This window comes from Hyperolius riggenbachi, chromosome 2 (genome assembly GCF_040937935.1).
Source record: "Hyperolius riggenbachi isolate aHypRig1 chromosome 2, aHypRig1.pri, whole genome shotgun sequence".
Taxonomy (NCBI): domain Eukaryota; kingdom Metazoa; phylum Chordata; class Amphibia; order Anura; family Hyperoliidae; genus Hyperolius; species Hyperolius riggenbachi.
In genome coordinates this window covers 183486530-183501290 of record NC_090647.1, presented here as the reverse complement: position 1 = coordinate 183501290, position 14761 = coordinate 183486530, and positions in this window count along the sequence as shown.

Sequence of the window (14761 nt, the reverse complement as noted above, 5' to 3'; positions counted from 1 at the left end):
TAGCTCTGCTGTACAAGCCACAGTGGAGGTCGACTCTCTTAGTCAGGTGCAAGCAGGGAATAGTGCACCTGCACACACCAACCTTGCCTTTTTTTAGTTGCTATGGTATGCTAGTAAAGATACCAGGAGTCCAGGACACATCAACTTTTTAAAGGATAAATCATGTTGTACAAAAAATATATGCAATTGAGTGTAATGTAAATGTACTTTTTGGAGGTGAAAATTCTAGTTGAAATCACTGAATGTGGTATGTTGATTTTAGCACTAATATTAGCATGGATAGGATTAACTTGATCATCTTGATTGATCCTTCCTTTAACCTAAGTTCAAAATCTAATGTACCCCTAAGCTTTACTGTGTACCTTGGCCCAATACTAACATACAGGCGGAGTTTGAATTTATACTAAAACTTATTTTTTTTTAAATGTTTCCATTTGCTTCTATTCTGCTAAAACAGTGTAACATCTGCAACTATGGCGGCTGCGGACATGCAGGGTATACCCGCAGCCGCCTTTGTTCCCTGTTCTCAGGCCTCATCCGTTCCGTCGGCTTCTAGCACGCCGGGAACGGTACTGTCTCGTGCTTATGGGGTCGCTGTATCGCGCGGGCGCTCGTGGAGACAGGACCTTTATGCTGGAAGAAGGCGCGTCAGCTGACCTGCCGGTCGGCTGACATCAGAGGTGACTCACGCCACTCTGATTGGCTGATTGGTAAGGGGCGCGGCTGTGAGCTCTCCTCGGCTTCTTAAGCCTTCATTGGTCATTAGCAACATGTCTGCTGTTGCGAATACACTCGTGTTAGCGCTCAGACCTTAGACTAGTATCCAGTGTGTTTTGATCTGGGAGGAATCCAGGGATTTAACACAAGACTAGGACTATTGTATATTGTATTACTGATTACCTGTGTATGATTCTGGCTATAATCTGACCTTGCTATTGCTCATCGATTCTGTACTTCTGCCTATCTGACCTTAGTTGCTGAACCTCTGCCTGATAACTCACTATTCTTCTGCCTCACGTTTCTGTACTGTATTCGCCTCTCAGTTGCCAAACCTTGCCTGTCTGACCTCTCTACTCACCAGTGGGTCCTTGCCACTGGTGAGGTGCTCTTTTGATTAAATACCCACCAGCTCCTCTGGTGAGGTTTAGTTTAAGTTATACAGCTCCTGTGACTGATAGTACCTTACCAGCTCCCGTGGTAAGGTTTAGCCAAACTTTGTTAGTACTTTACCAGCTCCTCTGGTAAAGACCTATTATTTATACTACTGTTGTTGCAGCTAGTACCCACCAGCTCCCCTGGTGAGGGCTAGCACTGTTATTGCAGCTAGTACCCACCAGCTCCCCTGGTGAGGTCTAGCACTGTTGTTTCAGATAGTACTCACCAGCTTCTCTGGTGAGATCTATCCATTTAATCTACTGTTGCACCAAACACTTTACACCTCTGTTTCTCAGCTGTCTATACTTGCATTATTGGTGATACTGCAGATCACCACATAATCGGGTATAGACTCTGTATTATTGGTGATTCTGCAGATCACACATTAATCAGACGTCTGTGTGCTACACCAATCGTTACAAACAGTATGTACAGTAGAAAGCTTGTCTAATACCGGTCACCGCTACCTTTGTTCTGCCAATCAGAATGTCTGACAGCCCCCCATCCCCATGTGATCCGCCCAGTGGATCTACTCAACCCCAGCAATGCCAATCCCCCACTGATCCCATGGTTCCTGCCACTTCCCCACCTGCCGCGTGAGGTCACACACTCGCCACTCGTTGACCCTCTGTCACTCCCCCGCATAGCAACACAGCGTCATCAGCTACACAGTTGACACGCGTGTGTGAAGCGATGTCCCACAAGGGGATCAAGTCCTGACACCCAACAGGTGACATCCATCAAAGGTATGTGCAACATAAAGGGTTTCAAGGTCTTGAAAAGGTATTCTAACCTAAACAATGGAGTGATCTACAAAGAATGCTTCTTAAAGGAAAGTAAAATGGATTTTTCTGCTTAACATGCGAGTACCTGGTGGGCTAAATTCCAGGTGGGATTTTAATTTGTTCTGAACACATTTCTGTTTTTGAATCCAGTCTGGCAGACTTTACCCCTACAGATACTTTGTCACACATGCGCTGCTGGTGCTACAGTAGAACCAGTAATATGGAAGTACAGGGGCCACGCAGAATGGAGGACCTGGAGCTGTATAGCAGCAGGCATTCACAGCTGCAGAAGGAGAAGAGGAACAGATCTATGAGTGAGGAGGAGAGGAACGCGGCGGCAAGATCAGGTAAGAGCTCCTGCACACGCTGCACATCATTTTATTGTACATTTTCAATATGACTCACCCCCCCCCCCCCCTTCAGTTTTGGGGAAGAAAAATAGCATCTTATGTTCTTAATAATATGGTAATTAATGTTATTTTTTATCTTTCCCCGAATTGCATTATAGTGACTGTATTGTGGGTGTCTAATTTTATTAACCCTTCTATTGTTGTTGATACTATTCTTTATTATCCCGCTGTCACCTGCAAAGTCGATCACATTCACTAATGAGATCACATACAATTTAACTGCTGAGTTTGCCAATGGCCATATTAGTAATGCACGGTTCCTTCAGAGGTTTATCTGCTGCTAATATGCAAAACTGAACCTCCCATACAATATTCAGCACTCATAAAGTGGGTCTACTGAGGTTTAGAGCCTCTTGAGGTTTTACCCCTAGCTGTCATGCTTAAAGGAGTTATCCGGGCATTGTAAAGAAAATAAAGGCTACTTACCGGGGGCTTCCTCCAGCCCCAAGCTCCCAGGACCTCCCTCACCACACCTCTGCGCGCAGCCGTTCGCCGGAGCTCCGTCCCGGTCCCCGGCGATGACGTCAGAGCGACCTCCAGGTCGCTCTGTACTGCGCCTGCACGAGCGGCACTGTCAATCACCGCCACGTGGCTGGAGCGGACCGCGCATGCGCAGAACTACTGGTGAACAGCTGCGCGCAGAGGTGCGGCGAGGGAGGTCCTGGGAGCTTGGGGCTGGAGGAAGCCCCCGGTAAGTAGCCTTTATTTTCTTTATAATGCCCGGATAACTCCTTTAATGCCATTTCTGTTTCTGCACTAGTCTTGAACAGTGGCATAGCTAAGGAGCTGTGGGCGCTGATGCAAGTTTTACAATGGGTCCCCCCAAGCACTCTATACATAACAATTGATACAGCACACCAAAACCTGCCAATGGCAACTACAGTGACAGGGGTGCAAGAAAGGGATGGGGAACAGTTTGTTAATGATTACCACTATTCAACGTATAGAAGTGATTATTATGAGCACAGGACCAATAGAGAGCTAATACTGTAGTTGAGGGAGGGCCCTATGGGGCCCCTCTGATCCAAGGGCCCCGATGTGGTCGCTACTTCTGCACCCCCTATTGCTACGCCCCTGGTCTTGAAGTATTTGTTTAGTTCAGTTAGGGCCGGTTCACACGTGCTTAAAACATGTACCTGTTCGGGACATTTTTTAAAGTCTGCTCAGTGCAGGAAGCGGATCCTAATGTTAATAATAGGATCCGCTCCCACTTGTAAAAAAAAAAAATGGATCCGTTTGCCCAGCGACAGTGATCGCCAGTTGGACATGTGAGTAGCAATCGTAATCAAGGTGGACAAGTGGACGGGCAGAGGACAGCACAGATTATGCTAGCCGATGCAAAATGGACGAAACCTGTGTCCGTTTTTGCATCCGCTCAAGTGTGTACCGGCCCCTTGTCAGAATGCTGCTTGGCTCCCAGCAAGCAATACGTTCTGTTCTATGGAGAAGGAGGAAGGGAGGATCAGCAAGCATAACTTCACTGTGGTAACATCAGAGGAAGTTCCAGCAAAAACAATAGTAGTTCAGGGACAGATCTGAGCCAGGAGGTTTCTAAAGAGACCAATAATGTTGCTGGACTTGCTGTGCCTTCATATGACCCTGCCCCACCGTGTGGTGACAGGTTCATATGCATATATTGCACACATGCTCCGGTGGCTGATGCGAATACTCATTTCAGTCCCTCTAGCCATGTCATGCAAGGCTATAGGGATGCTGCATGTGATTAAATGCAGCCGACACTACAATAATTTACCTTTATGGATGCAGCCTATTGATTTCAATAGGCTGTGATTCCCTGTCCAAATGTGCATGCTGAGAAACGCTGCAAATCACCCCTAGTGGAAACAAGCCCTGAGGGAGCATTCACACTTGTCTATTAGCTGTGTTATAATCCCTATACTTAATGATTATACAGTGGCTTGCAAAAGTATTCGGCCCCCTTGAAGTTTTCTACATTTTGTCACATTACTGCCATAAACATGAATCAATTTTATTGGAATTCCACATGAAAGACCAATACAAAGTGGTGTACACGTGAGAAGTAGAACGAAAATCATACATGATTCCAAATATTTTTTTTGCAAATCAATAACTGCAAAGTGGGGTGTGCGAAATTATTCAGTCTCCTAAGTCAATACTTTGTAGAACCACCTTTTGCTGCAATTACAGCTGCCAGTCTTTTAGGGTATGTCTCTACCAGCTTTGCACATCTAGAGACTGAAATTCATGCCCATTCTTCTCTGCAAAACAGCTCCAGCTCAGTCAGATTAGATGGACAGCGTTTGTGAACAGCAGTTTTCAGATCTTGCCATAGATTTTTGATTGGATTTAGATCTGGACTTTGACCGGGCCATTCTAACAAATGGATATGTTTTGTTTTAAACCATTCCATTGTTGACCTGTCTTTATGTTTAGGGTCATTGTCCTGCTGGAAGGTGAACCTCCGCCCCAGTCTCAAGTGTTTTGCAGTCTCCAAGAGGTTTTCTTCCAAGTTTGCCCTGTATTTGGCTCCATCCATCTTCCCATCAACTCTGAACAGCTTCCTTGTCCCTGATGAAGAGAAGCACCCCCAGAACATGATACTGCCACCACCATATTTGACAGTGGGGATGGTGTGTTCAGAGTGATGTGCAGTGATAGTTTTCTGCCATACATAGCGTTTTGCATTTTGCATTTTGGCCAAAAAGTTCCGTTTTGGTCTCATCTGACCAGAGCACCTTCTTCCACATGGTTGCTGTGTACCCCACATGGCTTGTGGCAAACTGCAAACGGGACTTCTTATGCTTTTCTGTTAACAATGGCTTTCTTCTTGCCACTCTTCCATAAAGGCCAATTTTGTGCAGTGCATGACTAATAGTTGTCCTATGGACAGATTCCCCCACCTGAGCTGCAGCTCGTCCAGAGTCACCATGGGCCTCTTGACTGCATTTCTGATCAGCGCTCTCCTTATTCGGCCCGTAAGTTTAGGTGGAAGGCCTTGTCTTGGTAGGTGTACAGTTGTGCCATACTCCTTCCATTTCTGAATGATCGCTTGAACAGTGCTCCGTGGGATGTTTAAGGCTTTGGAAATCTTTTTGTAGCCTAAGCCTGCTTTAAATATCTCAATAACTTTATCCCTGACCTGTCTGGTGTGTTCTTTGGACTTCATGGTGTTGTTGCTCCCAATATTCTCCTAGACAACCTCTGAGGCTGTCACAGAGCAGCTGTATTTGTACTGACATTAGATTACACACAGGTGCACTCTATTTAGTCATTAGCACTCATCAGGCAATGTCTATGGGCAATTGACTGCAATCAGACCAAAGGGGGCTGAATAATTACACACACCCCACTTTGCAGTTATTGATTTGTAAAAAATATTTGGAATCATGTATGATTTTCGTTCCATTTCTCATGTGTACACCACTTTGTATTGGTCTTTCATGTGGAATTCCAATAAAATTGATTCATGTTTGTGGCAGTAATGTGACAAAATGTGGAAAACTTAAAGGGGGCCGAATACTTTTGCAAGCCACTGTATACCATTCGGTTCACACTGTGTCTGCACTCCATATTTAAAGAGAAACCGTATCCAAGGATAGATCTACATCCCAATCAGTAGCTGATACCCCCTTTCCCATGAGAAATATTTTCCTTTTCACAAACAGATCATCAGGGTGCTCTGTATGGCTGATATTGTGGTGAAACCCCTCCCACAGTGTAATGTCAGGACCATGGTACTAACATCACACTATGGGAGCCTTGTTGCATTGTGGGAAATTACAGCTGTTTCCAACTGCCAAAAGAGCAAGCAGCATCTTCTTCCTCTGACATCAACAGCCAGCAGTAAAAATGTCACCATGTGATAAATGTCAGCATGTAAATCAGGGAGAGGAAAGATTTTACATTGAGCAAACAATGACTAAATCATTTATACATAATTATTGTAAAGATTAAGCAATTTTGTTCATTACGTTATTTTCACTGGCGTTCCTCTTTAAAGCCCAGAATAAATAATTGTCGTCTTTTTTTATAATAGAAATGTGAGCCTTGTGTTAAAATGTCATGCAATACTCCCGTCTAATGTAAATCGAGCTTTATGCCACTCACCCGTGGCCAGTGTGCATGTCTGTACAACGAACTATCGCTTGACAATCTGACAGACTACAGATAATCATTGTTAAGTGCTTTGAAAGGACCAATGATGAGGTAAACCTATCAATAAATTCACAGCCTAACATAGTTTACATATGTAACTCTGAAAACCTCCTTGTTTACAAAGGCAGCTCTTGTGCTCCCATCTGTATCTTATTCATGTGCACGGAGGCAGCTCTTGTGCTCCCATCTGTATCTTATTCATGTGCACGGAGGCAACTCTTGTGCTCCCATCTGTATCTTATTCATGTGCACGGAGGCAACTCTTGTGCTCCCATCTGTATCTTATTCATGTGCACGGAGGCAACTCTTGTGCTCCCATCTGTATCTTATTCATGTGCACGGAGGCAACTCTTGTGCTCCCATCTGTATCTTATTCATGTGCACGGAGGCAGCTCTTGTGCTCCCATCTGTATCTTATTCATGTGCACGGAGGCAACTCTTGTGCTCCCATCTGTATCTTATTCATGTGCACGGAGGCAGCTCTTGTGCTCCCATCTGTATCTTATTCATGTGCACGGAGGCAACTCTTGTGCTTCCATCTGTATCTTATTCATGTGCACGGAGGCAACTCTTGTGCTCCCATCTGTATCTTATTCATGTGCACGGAGGCAACTCTTGTGCTCCCATCTGTATCTTATTCATGTGCACGGAGGCAACTCTTGTGCTCCCATCTGTATCTTATTCATGTGCACGGAGGCAGCTCTTGTGCTTCCATCTGTATCTTATTCATGTGCACAGAGGCAACTCTTGTGCTCCCATCTGTATCTTATTCATGTGCACGGAGGCAGCTCTTGTGCTTCCATTTGTATTTTATTCATGTGCACAGAGGCAACTCTTGTGCTCCCATCTGTATCTTATTCATGTGCACGGAGGCAGCTCTTGTGCTTCCATCTGTATCTTATTTATGTACACGGAGGCAGCTCTTGTGCTTCCATTTGTATTTTATTCATGTGCACAGAGGCAGCTCTTGTGCTTCCATCTGTATCTTATTCATGTGCACGGAGGCAGCTCTTGTGCTTCCATCTGTATCTTATTCATGTGCACGGAGGCAGCTCTTGTGCTTCCATCTGTATCTTATTCATGTGCACAGAGGCAGCTCTTGTGCTTCCATTTGTAATTTATTTATGTACACGGAGGCAGCTCTTGTGCTTCCATCTGTATCTTATTCATGTGCACGGAGGCAGCTCTTGTGCTTCCATCTGTATCTTATTCATGTGCACGGAGGCAGCTCTTGTGCTTCCATCTGTATCTTATTCATGTGGATGAAGGCAGCTCCTGTGCTTCCATCTTTATCTTATTCATGTGCACGGAGGCAGCTCTTGTGCTTCCTTCTGTATCTTATGCATGTGCACAGATGCAGCTCTTGTGCTTCCATCTGTATCTTATTCATGTGCACGGATGCAGCTTCTGTGCTTCCATCCGTATCTTATTCCTGTGCACGGATGCAGGTCTTGTGCTTCCATCTGTATCTTATTCATGTGCACGGATGCAGCTTCTGTGCTTCCATCCGTATCTTATTCCTGTGCACGGATGCAGGTCTTGTGCTTCCATCTGTATCTTATTCATGTGCACGGATGCAGCTCTTGTGCTACCATCTGTATCTTAAAGCTCTGTATCAGATTTGTATATGCTTTATATTTACATTTTCATACCACTGCTTCATGGGCGCCCTTTCACGGAAGACACTGCAGAAACAATATTTACGTCTGTAAGAAGCCGTTTATAAGTTGTAAGCAGGAAGGACACCTCCAGATTTATTAATATAAAGTATTTGTCTTCTGTTTTAAGGAACTGCAACTTAGAAGATATACAAGAGTTGCACAACATTCCTTTCCGTTATAGTTCATAAGCAAGCACATACAGTGAGACTTCTCCATTTTTTATTAATAAAACTGTTTCACAAATAACATTTTAAACCAGTAATATTACTTAAAAAAAGTTGAAGCCTTAGTTTATACATCTATTTAACCATTTATGCCATGCGGACGTGAGCTTCACATCCTCAGCGGTAGCTGCTAGAGCCGCAAGGACGCGCTAATCACGTCCCTGCAATTTGGGGGTTTGCAGGTGATCGTGCAGGTAGATGCTCACGATCGCGCTGCTGCTGGGAGGAGGGGGGATTGGCTGCAGGGGACAAAAGTCCCCTGTGCCAATCCGAGCATGTCTGCTGAGAATAAACACTGTTTTAGTTGTTTATTCTTACATAGAGCCGCCGCGCTATCTCCCGCCGTGATTTCCACCGGTTTCTGCCACCCGATTGCTAAATTTATGAATGGGAACAATGTTCCCATTCATAATCTCCCCACCGGCACTGTGATCGCAGGTTTCCAATGGAAACCTGCGTCACTTCCTTAGTTACAATGTAACAACACATTGGGCTCGATTCACAAAGCGTTGATAACCCAGTTATCACACCTAAAAGACTTTAGGCGTGATAACCATTGGACCACGCTGGTGAAAAGCCCCTTATCAGGCGTGATAAGTTTAGGCGTGCTAAGTTTAGATAAGTTTAGATCACGCGCAAAACAGTACCATTAAACTCTATGCGACGTTTCACGTGCACCAGACTTTGCTAGCGCAAAACTTTTGATCAGCTGTGCACTGCGGTGCTAACCCAGTTGGTGCTATAGTTATCACACCTAAACTTATCACGCCTAAACTTATCACGCCTAAACTGAGTTTAGGCGTGATAAGGGGCTTTTCACCAGCGTGCTAACTGTTAGCACGCTTTTGTGAATCAAGCCCATTGTATACTATGTAGTGTACAAAGTACGCTAATAGGATTTTTGCTCAGCTGGGACATGTTGTGGCCAAAAAGTAAAATACAATTACTGACTTTAGGGGGAAAAAATAATATCTATGACAAGAGGGCATATAATTATTAAATAATGGGCTAAAAATTAGTGATGGATGTAAAACTGAAAAAATGCACATTTATTTCCAAATAAAATATTCTCACCATACATTGTACTTGGGATATAATTTTTAACGTTGCAATAACCGGGACAAATGGCCAAATAAAATGTGTGGATTTTAATTATGGTAGCATGAATCATTTTAAATGACTGAAAACTTAAAAATAATGAATTTTTGCCATTTTTTTGTTATTATTCCCATCATAATGCATTTAGAATAAGATAATTCTTAGCATAATGTATCACCCAAAGAAAGCCTAATTGGTGGCGGAAAAAACAAGGTATAGATCATTTCATTGTGATAAGTAGTGATAAAGTTATTGGGGAATGAATGGAAGGATTGCGCAAAAGGTGTGATAAGTAGTGATAAAGTTATTGGGGAATGAATGGAAGGATTGCGCAAAAGGTGGATCAGCGCATCACCAGGCCTCCTCAGAATGGCCTCCAATCAGAGGTGCGCTGAGCCCCCCCAGAAACTGCAAACGAACCTTGAACCCAAACAGAAGCTCTGCGTATACACCAAAAGCAAGGCTGTTAAGTGGGAGCAGCTGACCAAAAATGAATTAAATTAGTACATGGCAAGGAAATGAGCAGCGCTACTTAAAAACAGATAAGTGCCTACCTGCAAGAGAGTGCAAGCCCCACTTGTGGGGTAAAATACACACCTAGCATATACATGACCTGTCTACCACTGGAGGATGTTGGTTTCCTGTAACAGCTTGCATGCAACTTGTTAAGTACTCATCCCTCCCACTGCGGAGAAGTCATCCTTGATGGGAGGGGAACTAACACTAACTAAATCCTAACCTATGCATATGCATAGCCTGGGTGCGCCACCAAGTAAAATTGAAAATTGCGCAAAAAGGTGGATCAGCGCATCACCAGGCCGTCTCCGAATGGCCTCCTATCAGAGGTCAAAACTTCCTCTCTGCTCTAAAAGATTGACCACAGCATGTTAACCTATATGGAAAAAAAATATCTTTTGTACCATTATAGAATCTTAAAAAAAACCTTGAAGTTTTACTTGGTCTCAGTTTTGCAGAAGACACTTAGGGCTTGATTCACTAAAGGGTGCTAACATAGTTAGCACGTCTAAAAGCTTTGAATGTGCACCTAGGGTGCTAAGTAGTTTAAACGGAAAAGCTGTTACTGTTTGCGTGCTATTTTAGCGCGCGTAAAAGTTTGCGTACGTAAACTTTTGCGCACATATTAGCAAGTGCAGAGCCAGTTTGCACATGCTAAGTAGCTTTTCACTGGCGTGCTAACACTTAGCACACTTTTGTGAATCAAGCCCTTAAAGTGCCAAGCCTACTACTACTACATACAATATTTTTCACCGGCATATAAGACATATCTAGGTTTAGAGGGCAAAAATCAGGAAAAAAAGAAAAATACTAAGTCTGGTGCGCCTATTGTGCTAGGGCTTCTTATGGGCCTTTTCCCCCAAACGGTCTTTATACTAGCTATACTGCCCAGCTACACTAACTACACTGCCAGCTACACTGACTACTCTCCCAGCTACACTGACTACTCTCCCAGCTACACTGACTACTCTCACAGCTACACTGACTACACTGCCAGCTACACTGACTACTCTCACAGCTACACTGACTACTCTCCCAGCTACTCGTCTCTCACTACACTCAGAGCTACACTGACTACTCTCCCAGCTACTCTCACTACACTCACAGCTACACTGTCTACTATCCCAGCTACTCTCACTACACTCACAGCTACACTGTCTACTATCCCAGCTACTCTCACTACTCTCACAGCTACACTGACTACTCACCCAGCTACTCTCACTACACTCACAGCTACACTGACTACTCTCCCAGCTACTCTCACTACTCTCACAGCTACACTGACTACTCTCCCAGCTACTCTCACTACACTCACAGCTACACTGACTACTCTCCCAGCTACTCTCACTACACTCACAGCTACACTGACTACTATCCCAGCTACTCTCACTACACTCACAGCTACACTGTCTACTATCCCAGCTACTCTCACTACACTCACAGCTACACTGACTACTCTCACAGCTACTCACACTACTCTCACAGCTACACCGACTACTCTCTCAGCTACTCTCACTACACTCACAGCTACACTGGCTACTCTCCCAGCTACTCTCACTACACTCACAGCTACACTGTCTACTATCCCAGCTATTCTCACTACGCTCACAGCTACACTGACTACTCTCCCAGCTACTCTCACAGCTACACTGACTACTCTCCCAGCTACTCTCACTACACTCACAGCTACACTGGCTACTCTCCCAGCTACTTTCACTACAGTCACAGCTACACTGACTACTATCCCAGCTACTCTTACTACTCTCACAGCTACACTGACTACTCTCCCAGCTACCCTCACTACACTCACAGCTACACTGACTACTCTCTCAGCTACTCTCACTACACTCACAGCTACACTGACTACTCTCCAAGCTACTCTCACTACACTCACAGCTACACTGACTACTCTCCCAGCTACTCTCATAGCTACACTGACTACTCTTCCAACTACTCTCACTACACTCACAGCTACACTGACTACTCTCCCAGCTACACTGACTACTTTCCCAGCTACTCTCACAGCTACACTGACTACTCTCACAGCTACCCTCACTATACTCACAGCTACACTGACTACTCTCTCAGCTACTCTCACTACACTCACAGCTACACTGACTACTCTCCAAGCTACTCTCACTACACTCACAGCTACACTGACTACTCTCCCAGCTACTCTCCCAGCTACACTGACTACTCTCCCAGCTACACTCACTACACTCACAGCTACACTGACTACTCTCCCAGCTAAAAAGAGAAACAGAGGTGCCAAAAGGATAAACTCAATCTATTAAAAGGTTCAAAAATGCTTAGGAGGCAGTGGTGGACTTACCCCCTCTAAGCAGACACAACAAGCTGTGTATTTAAATACAAAGTAGGTTTATTGGTACACTCCAGGAAAAATTCGCAACGCGTTTCGCAGGTTTCAACCCGCTTCCTCAGGCAATAGTTAGGAGAACACAACAGCAGTCTGTACTGGTAGCACCTACTCTCCCAGCTACTCTCACTACACTCACAGCTACACTGACTACTTCCCCAGCTACACTTTTTCATTGTGTTCATTTCATTGTGTGCTGTGCAAGAGTTTGTGCCGCTTTAATAGAACTCTATTTTATAATAATTATATATAAAATACTTCCATTCAGTCTGAACAATACCGTTTGGTCACATGGACAGTGAACGGGGAGAGGTATTGCTTAGTCACCTGAAGCCATGTCTCCCTTCTCAGTGATAACCTATTATGGCTGTCAGTCTGTTGGTCAATCAGATGATTATAATTCCACTTTACATTCAATTTCTTTTAACATTTTTAAAAATAGTGTTTAAGTGCAAATTAAAACTGCATACATTTATTTTACTTAAAGCCTAGCCATTTTTTACCCTCTTTTTTTTGTCCCCATCTAACACTAAGAACAGCTCCTAACCATGAGGCGCAATGGCCCACCTCCAGGAGACAATGAAGACTTGGATGGAGACACCACTAGGATATCATTACATCACCACTGGAGCCTCTGTGTTCTCCAGTAAGTAGAAGGGGCAAGCGATTTGGAGGCATCAGGGCAACATTTAGGTTAGTTAGCGGGTGTCAGGGAGGAGGCCAAAACTAGCTGAATGCTGGAGATTGGATTTAGAGTATAACAATATAACTCAACTTCCCTACCTCTAAAACACTGTTAAAGTAAGGCTTTCATTATGTAGTTCTTGTGAAATATTGTGCCTTTTAGAGGGTTCACAGAGAGGGTGATGTGGTAACATTAGCACGCTCTGTTCAGCACACACGGATCAGCCCGAGGATTGACTGCCCTGCAAAAAACATCCGTCTCCGGGCTGAAAAAAACACTGCTGACAAGCAGATCCAGTATTCAGCTATACCAAACTGTACTGATCCTGCGAGGAAAATTGTTGTTTCTATAAACAGTTAATGTTCATATTTTAAATATTTAAATTCTACATACAGTAATAGTTTTATTTGGAAATCCTGCACAAAATCAGTTTAGTTTCTCAGTGCAGCATCTTAGGCTGGCCAAAACAGCATGTTTAATAGAAAAAACAAGCTGAACAGCCAGTTTATGAGTCACTCAAAACAATTAGGATATATAGAGATGCTGAATAAGCTCAATATCCATGGTTCCAAAGCAACCTATTTTACATGCAAAAACATCTGCAGGCCCTTTTTAGAAAGAAAGGCAATGACGAGGCATGTGCATGCTAAATCTATCTGTAATTTCAAATTAAAAAGATTTGAATTGGCCACAGCATCACACAAGCTATTGGAAGGCAGGCAGGGGTCTCATATTTTGCTGTTCTACATGAAGAGATAATGGGGCTTATGCAATTCACTTTTACTTGTATGTTTTCTCCTAGGGGATATTTTTACAATTTACCAATAAAATGCCCTTTAACCACTAGCCGACCGCATCACACCGATGGGCGTGGCCGCGTTGGCAGCCCCAGGACCGCCTAATGCTGATCGCCATAAGGTCCTTGGGGCCTCTTTTGCAGGAGATCGTGAGTGCTGATGCGCGCGCATCTCTGCTTGGTGAGCTCTGCTCTGCCTTCTGCCTCCCAGCGGCGATCGCTGCTAGGAAACTGTTAGAAGGCAAAACCATATCTGGAAATAATCTTGAGCCTGAAGTCACTTTCACCTGACTGCTGCCTGACTTGGCCCTTAAACTGTCTTTGACCACAACCCCGTTGAACTGATAACTTTTGTTACTTCAGCTACCAGTTGCCATGGTGTATTTAATGTCTCGGCTCGTTTTAGAGCCTGTGTCTTCCACTGATGATTTTATTTTGAGTCATCAGCCCTCCAGAGATAGCCAGTAGTGTGCTGCTGCCTATGCTTGTGATGCAATTTGAAATGAAAATGAGATAATTAAATAAAATACTATGAAGTGTGGTCCAGGAATTCACAAAGTTACCTTATTACCGGGTTCACTAGTAATATTATTATCTTGAAATATAATTTTTAAACATTCACAAGCATATAATACACAGTTAACTGTTTTCCATTCTCAAAACTGACTGTAATTTATTTTCTGCAGTATAAGGGCCTGTACACACTGCTGCGCTTGCGTTGCGTTTTTAAAAACGCATGCGTTTTTAAAAACGCAAGGTCTTTTGAAAAAAAATGAAAATCGTGATGACTTGTACACACTGGTGCGATGCGTTTTTAGAAAAATGCAATCGCAGTGCCTGCTGCGCTTTTTTAAGCGCAGCGCATGAAAAACGCATTAAAAACGCATTAAAAACGCATGCGCTTGCGTTTTTGCCTG